The sequence below is a fragment of the Euprymna scolopes genome, chromosome 30, assembly GCF_053919585.1.
Source record: "Euprymna scolopes isolate OS-2025 chromosome 30, ASM5391958v1, whole genome shotgun sequence".
Lineage (NCBI taxonomy): Eukaryota > Metazoa > Mollusca > Cephalopoda > Sepiida > Sepiolidae > Euprymna > Euprymna scolopes.
Window position 1 is genome coordinate 102,542,758 of NC_136511.1, and position 9,788 is coordinate 102,552,545.

Here is a 9,788-nt window from a genome sequence, read left to right on the forward strand (position 1 = left end):
CATTCGGTATAAACAAAAAGCGAAACTCGACTCTAATAACAGGCCCAGAGCCAGTGAACGTTTGTCGACTTCGTCATATCAGACGGGGGAGCAGGTTTTTAAAAACAAACAAACCGATTTATTGACCTCATTAAAAACTGTCCCGCACAAAATGCTGACTGCTGAATACCTAATCGCCGTCACGTCAATCAAAAACGCGTACCTGTTTTTTTCACACTTTACTATTTTCCAACTGCGCGTCGTTAAGGCTTTTTTTTTTTTTTCACGGGCACCTGTTTTTTTTCACACACACCTACAAACACCCGGGCAACGCCGGGTACCCCTCGCTAGTTTTATATAATCTATACTATTAATAAAATTCTGAATGTTTATTTATGTGTGTGCATGTATATATACCAATAAAACTTTGGAATGGATGCAAAAATTCTCTTTTCCCCTGAAAGGTGTGAGTCCCTAGATTGTCCTTATCTATATATGGTTCGTAACGAACAACGTCACACAAAAAGCCCAAAATAAGGGTTTTTGGTCGGTTTTGTAAACTTGCTGAAAAAGTTATCTGCCCATGTTAACAGAATTTAGCACAGTCTGTATTCAGTCGCGGTAACATCTTTCGGCATACGGAAAGGACTTGTGGCGCAATGGATAAAGCATCTAACTACAGATCAGAAGATTCCAGGTTTGAATCCTGACAAGTTTGTAATAATTTTATCGTTTTATCCGTTTACTCATTATCCTTACCCTTAGTTAGGGTATTTTTGTTTTTTTTTAGTGATTTCGTTTTGTGCATATGGGAATTTGCCATACTCTGAGTGCACAAGGTAAACGTTGATGGTAAGATGATGTTGAGTGTATTTGATGATGAATGTACTCGATTTTGTGTTTGACTTGTGTGTGCCGACGCGGCACAACCACTAGTTATAAATAATAAGGAAATCATTGTGTATGGTGCTCAGGTGCACTACAACACAGCAGAAGTCCATGTACAAAGAAGATCGTACGTCAGAGAAATGAATGAATAAAAATCATAGAATCATCGTTCTATGACTCATCAGGTTAAATTTTAGCCTAACGACTCTTTTAAGGGGATGAAACGCCAAAACTTCTGTGTAACTTAATTACTATATATATATATATATATATATATATATATATATATATATATATTACAACAGAAAAATGCGAGCATGAAAAGTAATATGGTTAAGCTTAAACATGGAAAAGTAAAAGACTAGTTGTTAAAACTGGAAAAGAAAAGGACAAGATATTCTAGTAAAAAGTATAATAAATTTATAACTTAAAATATTGCAGCATTAAGAATTGATTATATAATGTTATGAACTGAATTTTTAAAAAATTCTTAATGTTGCAACATTTTAAGTTATAAATTTATTATATTTTTTACTAGAATATCTTGTCCTTTTCTTTTCCAGTTTTAACAACTAGTCCTTTACTTTTCATGCTCACATTTTTCTATTGTAATCCATGATTTGTCCAGGCTTCCAGTAAATTCTTTGTTCTTTGTTTAATTTCAGTCTTATTTTTTTGCCCCATAAACATAACATATACATATGTAATAACAATGTACGGCACTCGTCTGCTTTCAATAAAATCTACCCCAATTATCTCCCTTTCATTCTCTGTTTCACTTGTTACTTCTCTTTTCGCGACAGCAGTGAATTAGTAGCAATAGTAGTCACTGAAACGACATGGTTGCTGTGGAAACCAGTCATAAAAAACGTCGTTCACCTCCTTATGTTTTTTTTTTTTACGATTTTGAACACGAGAAAATTCATAACTTTTGTTTTACTGAACGAAAATTGAAAATTTTTTCACAACACAGCTGAGAAGGTGATCTATAAACTGTCATAATTGTTTAAAATTTGGACGAAAAATGAGTGAAAGATGAAGCTTTAAAGCAGTTCTAAATGACTAAAACTGCCACTTAACCATATATTTAAACATTCACACGGTAGTCTTTGAATGATAACTTACAATATATCATGTATTGAGCATTGTTGAAATAAATATTGAAAATCGATACATAAAATATATTTCTTTATAAAATTTCATGTGTATTCATGAAATACAAATAATATAAGAAATATTGTTTCTGGATGTTTTAGATAAGGATTGATTATTCACATTCTTTGGATTACTGTTTCTCATCTTGAATACTATTTTTACGGTGTTTCGATCGATGTTACTGCCAATCTTCTTCAGGTGTATCTTGTTGAACTTGGGAATCTTTCTGTCAAACTTGGGTGTCTACAAAGAATTTCAAACGGAAACTTTTTTTTTAATCTACAGGAGTAGCATGCTCTCATTCTGTCAGCCATGACGGGGTAGAAGTCTTAAGTAATTTGCAATGGTATCTTGAGTGTCACCCATACTGGGGATTGAACCTTTAATCTCCAGGAACAACTGATTTTTACCAAGTCCGCTATTGCTTTATTTCTCTTTTAAAATAAGGTCCATTTGCATTAGTTCATCGTTAGTTGACAAAAATGCTATTTGAATTTTTTTTTATAAACAATTGAAAATAATCGATGTCTGATATGCAAAATTAGAAAACTGTGGAGGAACAGAATAGTTAACAAAGCCTCTTCCCCATATAAAAATGAGCTCTTAAATAATGTTACTATTAACAAAATATTCTTAATATTAGGAGAGTATGGTAGGAATGTTTTGCTAACTATTATGTACCTTTACTTTATTAAAGAATGTTCATATTTTTACACTCATTATAAAGATTTGGTCAATTATTGCTACTGTCAACATGACAGATATGTAAATAATAATACTATCACCACCACCAATAATAATAATGGCATATTTGTAGATTCACACCCTCAGGTAAATCACCTCTCCAAAATTAGATTCAACTTTGTTTAAGTGATTATGTGTGAACACCTTGAAAATCTTGGCAGAAAAAAAAAAGAAAGAAAAGAAAACAATTATATTAGAATTAACAGTAAGATATCAGTTTTGTCTATAAATTCAATGTAAACTGATCATTATTTCAGAGCCATTCTAATTTTGTAGGGATGTTTATAAAAATTTGTACCACTAGCCCTAAGTCCTAATAGCAAGGTCATAAAACCATACCTAATTGCTTAAAAAAGGACCACCACCACCCGCAAAAAAAAATAAGCACACAGTAGAATTTTTTTACCAGAGAAAAATATAAAAACAATTATTAAACTGCTCCATATTAAGTTAAATTGTAAACATGCACAGCACTAGTTTTATGAGTGCATGTGAATTGCGGGCATTCCAATGATAGAAGCTTGGCCAGAGAAAGGGGGATGCAGAGAGCTGAAAACATCTCTGGCCAGTCAAACACCTCTATAGATATTCCTTTTGTTAAAAAAAAATGTCTCATGCAGGAAGAGTTCCACTTGGATCAGCTTTGTAAGAGCAACAATATCTGAATACCAGCTGGGTTTTATCATCAGTAAATGTCTCCTTTAGGTGGCTGAACAATGATCATCAACGGTGAAGAAATAAAAAAAAATAAATAAATAAAAGGAGAAGCGTTCATATTCCCTCTCCTGCCCCCCCCCAAAAAAAGAGTGTGAATTAAACGTTTGAGACAGTTGGGTAAGGTGAGAGTTACTGAGGCAGTGTCTTTCTCTGGCTCAGTCAAGCCCCTGAGGCTACAAGTCAAGGAACTTTTTAATGGTACTTAATGCTGCAAGTCTATCATTCACCAAAATAAATGGGTATCATTTGTAAACTAAAAAAGTAATACATATCTATTAACAGGACCTGTGGAAATTCCACAGGGGACTCATATGTAATATATTGATGTTGGCATTCTGTAGATGTTCAGCGTAAAAGGAGACACTTTGATATTATTGTAGCTCTTTCATTAAAACTGCAAAAGTATTTATCAAAGCTAGCAGGGACACCAGGCATAGCCTGGTCATAAACTACGCTTAAATATATTTTAATTCTTACAGATTTCGTATATATTATTATAGAGTTAATGTTCTATCAATTTTTATATGTTATAAAGTTGTGATTTCAAAAATAAAAATATATCCATATGACTTGGGTGCGTCAGCTTGAATTGAAACCAAAATCAAAACTTATATATATATATATATATAACTTGAGTTTCTCCAGCTACAATTGAACCCGAAACCAAAACTTATGAAGAATTCTTGATAAAATTATTTATAAAAAAAATCGATTACTGTAGTGCTATCAGCTATAACCGAAACTGAAACCAATACCCATGAAGAATTCTTGGTAAAATTATTTATTACAAGAAATGGAAGTCCATAACAATTAAACGACACTCACTCGGATGTAAGTGTGACACACAAAATAAATAACACACATGCTATCCTAGTAAAATAAATATCTATTATTTGTTTATAAACTGAACTTCTGGCATTGCTTGCTATGAGGACTCTTCATAGCATCACTGACTGGATTGATAGATGAACCTTAGCCTGGAACAACACCGTGTGCACTCATCTGGCCGTGATGGTGGCTAAGTGAGTGCACATGATGCATTTTTATCAAATATGTTGTTGCCATTATACTATAGCAAATTAAATTTCTCGGTCCTAAAAATGTATTGTTTAAAGTTAAATATATTGTCATTATAACAAAATATTTTTTCCCTAATCTGAAAGAGAATTTAATTTTATGTGGTCACATTTTGGATTTTTAGCCTGGGTGTATATTCACATACATTTTTCTTTCTCTTTTTGTTCTGTTATGTCTTATTTTTTTTCTATCCCTTTTTTAATTATGGGACGGGTGTTGTAATTAATATCAAGATTCCTATAGACAAAGATGTTAGATATACCTCCCCCTTTTTGAGGAGCTCTAATGTTTCACAAATCACAGCCAAAAAAATATGTAGACGTTCACAAACATACTCCCATGTCTCCCATGCTCAACTACAGAAATCCTCACTGACTGAGGAAGTCATTCAACGATAGTCTTAAGGGGTAAATTCTTGCTGGAATTAAAGTTGGATACAATACACAAAGTTTTAAGAAACAACCTTTTATTGCTCTGTTTTCATTGCCTTCTCTTCTGCCAGTGTCGAGAGTGTGTTCTGACTAAGTATTGTTGGGACATTTGGCTTCTTAATTTATTCTCTACAGATGCCGTTCACTTCAAAAACTTTCAACCAACTGCCTACTTCTCTTACCCTCTCTCTTTTAGCCATGTGATGCCATTTCCAATATATAGCAGGGTCAAAATGACCTTGAATGCACTGATAACAAGATGACCTCAGTCCATTGTGCACATGTCAACATTGGTCTGTAAATCTAAACCGAAAGATTACAAGCAAATTTACTATTTAACAAAATGGATTGTGCATTGAACTATGATAAGACCAAACATTATCACATCAGTCAATAAGTCCCAGTCTAACTAATAAAGCAACTTTTAGGTCAAATTTGTCTTGATTCATCAACATAGTTTTCTTATAAGGTGATACACTGATTCCAATGCTTCTCTAGCAATTCAATACTTTTTTTTTTTTTTTAACGTAGTTCACCACTTATCAAGGCCCAATGGCCACTCAGGGATAAGGGTTATTTTTTTGTAGAATGATTTGTTTTTGGCCTCAAAACACAGCTCAATTTCTCATATCACTTCTTTGTTGGAGCCAAATCTTTTTCCCTTTCTTTTTTGCTCGAGAATAGGGTGGGTATGGAAGCAATTCGAAGTGTAATACATGTATTTATACTGTTACTGCAATCGACTTGTGACATGGTGCATTGGCTTGGTGAAACAGCACATTTTCTACTTTATTTGTGGCCGTTCTTTTTTTTTTTTTTTAAGATATTTCTTCCTTTGACTGCAAAAATAATGCTACATAACCTTCGCTATTAATGCCCCCCCCCCCAAGGTAATTAATGAACAACATGCCTTGTGAATCCTAAAGTATGTAAGCCAAAAATTTGTCTGTTGATGTGATTTCTTTGGACGGCTTTCACCTGCTGCTGTTACCTCAGCTGACTGCCAATTTGACTCTGGAGTGAAATGGTGGGTCAACGTTTCATCCTTCGTCACATATCGATGAAGAAAAAAAACAAAAAAACTTTTTGTTGCATTGAAACACTTACAAAGAATACTATGAATTGTCAGCTCATTGTTTTTCATCGACTTTGAACACCATTTTCTCATTGACAAATGTTCACGGTAAAATGGTGAATACATTCAACTCCACTCTCATGTAACTTTAGTTTACAATCGACCAAAATGAATTTGTGAACGTTTTAGTGTTATGCAGGACAACTGTCAAATTTTGTCGACTTGAGCATTATTTTATGTCTGTATTACTGCGTTTGGATCAAGTAGAGATTAGATACCCCGTAGTAGAAGACAAAGATTGGTGAACATTTCAAGTGACACCGGTTGTTTGACCTTGACATTACCATTGGTTGTTTGTAGAACACGTCAAATAGCAGATATGGTCGAATGTTTGCGAGCAAGATTTTTAAAAAATATATTTCCAAAACTTTTAAAGATTTAAAAGAAAAAATATCACCCTAGAAAAGACAACGTGATTCCATTTCCATTTCTATTTTTGTTGCAGATGAAAAAGTTTTCAGCCACAGTTATAGTCTTTGGTGTGGTTTCAAGTGAGGGCCACAACATGCCACCTCACATCTTTGAAGTCGGCTTGAAAATCAACACCAAAGTGTACCTGGATGTGCTGAAGAGTGTGGTGATCTCCTGGTGCAATCAGGTGCTGCTGGCAGACCCTGTGTGTGACAGGAGGACTTGGCGCCGGTCTACAAGTCCAAAGAAACCCAGGCTTGGCTTCAAAAGGAGTGCTCTCACTGACCCTCCTCCTCCCCTGACCTGAACCCATTGGACTACTTCGTTTGGTCATATGTCAAGAACATCATCAACATGACCTCCCACAACACCAAAGCTAGCCTGATTGCTGCCATTCATCAAGTATTTACCAAGCTCCCGCCAGTGCTTGTGGAAAAGGCATGCTCCCAGTTCCGGACCCGTATCAAGGTGGTGATTGAAGCTGAAGGTGGCTACATTGAATAGATGTCAGCTCTACTACATAATAAAGTTACCTGAATTGATTTTTTCAATGAAAGTTTTAAAATAAAGCTGTAGTGTTGTTTCCTTTAGAGTGACACCTTTATAGTTCCACCCACCTAGCGACCGACAAAAAAAAAAAAAAAAATCCTTTCATAAAGAAAAAGTAAAGACAACAAGGATTAGGATAAAACAGTTTTTATCAACAAAAAACAAAAAATTTATAAAACAATGCAAGAAAAAATGTCTTTTGAGAAAAAGAAATATCTCGGCTTGCTGTTGTAAAAATGTTAATAGTCAGTTAAATATTATTTAAATTGATGAAACAAACGTCCCCTTTTTTAAATGTATTTAATGAGAGGACAGAATTTGATTTTGGAACAATTAATTTTAAAATGGATAAAGTCGGAATTATTTTATGTGGAATTCATTATTGTAATGAGTATTATTTATATTAATTTATTTATTGCGGACTATTATTCTCATCTTTATTGGTTGTTGTTTCACAATGTTTCGGCCAACTATTCCTCTGGCTTTCGTCAGGTGGTAACTGCGACGGATAGGAACTTCGAATCTCCTAACTGCATTCTCAGCAATCACTGCCATCCGTAGTTGTTGTCGTCTCACCACATTTTTGGCGAAGTAAGCCTCTGGATGACTTTGGGTAGGATTGAAACCACTATCTTCAGACAATCTTCATCGGGGCCCGTGGCGCAGTTGATAGAGATGTTGAATCTCTACAGTTCCAGATGATGATTGTCTGAAAATAGTGGTTTCAACCCTACCCAAAGTCATCCAGAGACTTACTTAGCCAAAAACGTGGTGAGACGACAACAACTACGGATGGCAGTGATTGCTGAGAATGCAGTTAGGAGATTCGAAGTTCCTATCCGTCGCGATTACCACCTGACGAAGGCCAGAGGGATAGTTGGCTGAAACGTTGTGAAACAACAACTAATAAAGATGAGAATAATAGTCCACAATAAATAAATTAAAGTCAGAATTGTTTCCCTAAACGTCATGAGATTCATCACCAATCAACATCTTTGCTGATCAAACAATTTCTTTTTTTTTTAAATGTGCGTGAAAGATGATAATGTATGTACGAATATGAAATAACTTCATATTTAAATTAGCAGGAAATTCCATGCTTGATAATTTGTATAATTTACTCTTAATCATGACTTACATTTAAAAAGCCCAAAATGATTGCTTTTTTTTTTTTTTCAAGAAAAAAAAAACATTTACCTTTAAAGATATGAAAGAAGCTTTCAACTCGGTTGAGTCTTTTTCAATTGATTTTTTCTTAGTAATCATTTGTGTTTGCCTCATATCTTCAAAACTAAATAAATATTTATTTTAAGGAAAAACAAAGCATATATTGTTTTTGAATTTCTTAAATTTCAAATTTTAATATTCATTTAATAACAATATTTTGAAAAAAAAAATACCATCCTACTTCTTAATTATAATTATAATATTTCTCTTTGATATGTCCAGGAAAAGGATATAGTTATTTAAAAAGTAGCTGAGTAGTTTTGGCTACTGTAATCAAGTAATACAATCTAGTAAGTTACCTTAATGAACGACTATTCATAGTCATAATTAATAATAGGCTTTAGGTTTTCAGCATATCTTTCAACGTCTCTCCCTGTACCCGTCTGTATTTATGGCTTACACCAACCAATCATATTCTTGTGAGAAGGAACCCAGATGTATTCGTATGTATTACATCACTCTTGAAATAATAACATAATAATATAATGAACACAGTCTTTCATAAAAATTATTATCAGAGCAATATTTTAAAAATAAAAACCTTTTAACTTTTTATTAACATTTATTGTAACAATGTGAATATTGTTAAATAAATAATCTCTTTCTTCTTACTGTAGTTGTCAGATAATAAATAAATAAAACTTTCTTAACTCATTTATGACTTGCTCAATAAGCCTGGTTGTCACACAAACCTTGAGCATGTGGTTTAATGGGGTAAAAAGTGGTTGGTTACTTTTGTTGTATCCAAAACCAAGCTTTTATCTTTCCACAATAAAAGCTTGCATCCCTACTTGGCCCCAATTGATATGCATGGCTCTCATCTAAAAGAAGCTCCCTGTTTTGACCAACTTCTGGGTCTGACCTTTATTCCCAACCTGAAATGGAAGACGTACTCTAAATGAACCGCCCCCTTAAGTAAACACTTCATCAAATCTCCACACAAACGTAATGTACTTGCAATAACCCTTATCCCTGAGCAGCTTTCGGGCCTTGATAAGTGGTGACCACTGTGTAAAAAAAAAAAAAAAAAATCAAATATGTTGCCATAGTCATCAGAAAAATGATTGCGTCATTTTACCTTTCCAGAAGGTATCTAACTCCCAATGCAGCCATCTATTTGTATAAAAGCCAGGTATATCCTAAAATGGAGTACTATTGCCATATCTAGATGGGAGCTGCTCAGAGCACTTAATTCTGCCTTGACAAACTTCAAAACCGGCTTCGAAACCTAGTCGGTGATGACATTTTTTCTTCCTTGCACAGAACAAACCTTGCAAGCCTCTCTCTGCTCTATTGTTATTTTCATGGCAAGTGCTTGCCTGAGCTTCAATCTATGGTTTCCCCCTTGTTATCTTTCACAACTCCCCCCCCCCAAAAAACGCTCGTCTAACTAAAACCACTATCAACAGTTTCCCTCACTCTCTATCTGTGACTAAATCCAAACACAAATTCTATGAACAAAGCATATTTCTTAG

The 9,788-nt window shown here is 34.1% G+C and overlaps 1 long non-coding RNA gene across 2 annotated transcripts in view; it reads left to right on the plus strand.

The window, feature by feature from the left end:
* Positions 1 to 7,647, plus strand: part of LOC145254920 (uncharacterized) — a 79,309-nt gene extending 71,662 nt beyond the window's left edge. Inside the window, exon 2 of one of the 2 annotated variants that reach the window (XR_013863841.1) lies at positions 6,572 to 7,647. This is a non-coding gene — a long non-coding RNA (uncharacterized LOC145254920). The remainder of the gene's footprint in view (positions 1 to 6,571) is intronic. The other variant, XR_013863840.1, reaches the window with a different exon arrangement.
* Positions 7,648 to 9,788: the final 2,141 nt, after the last annotated feature.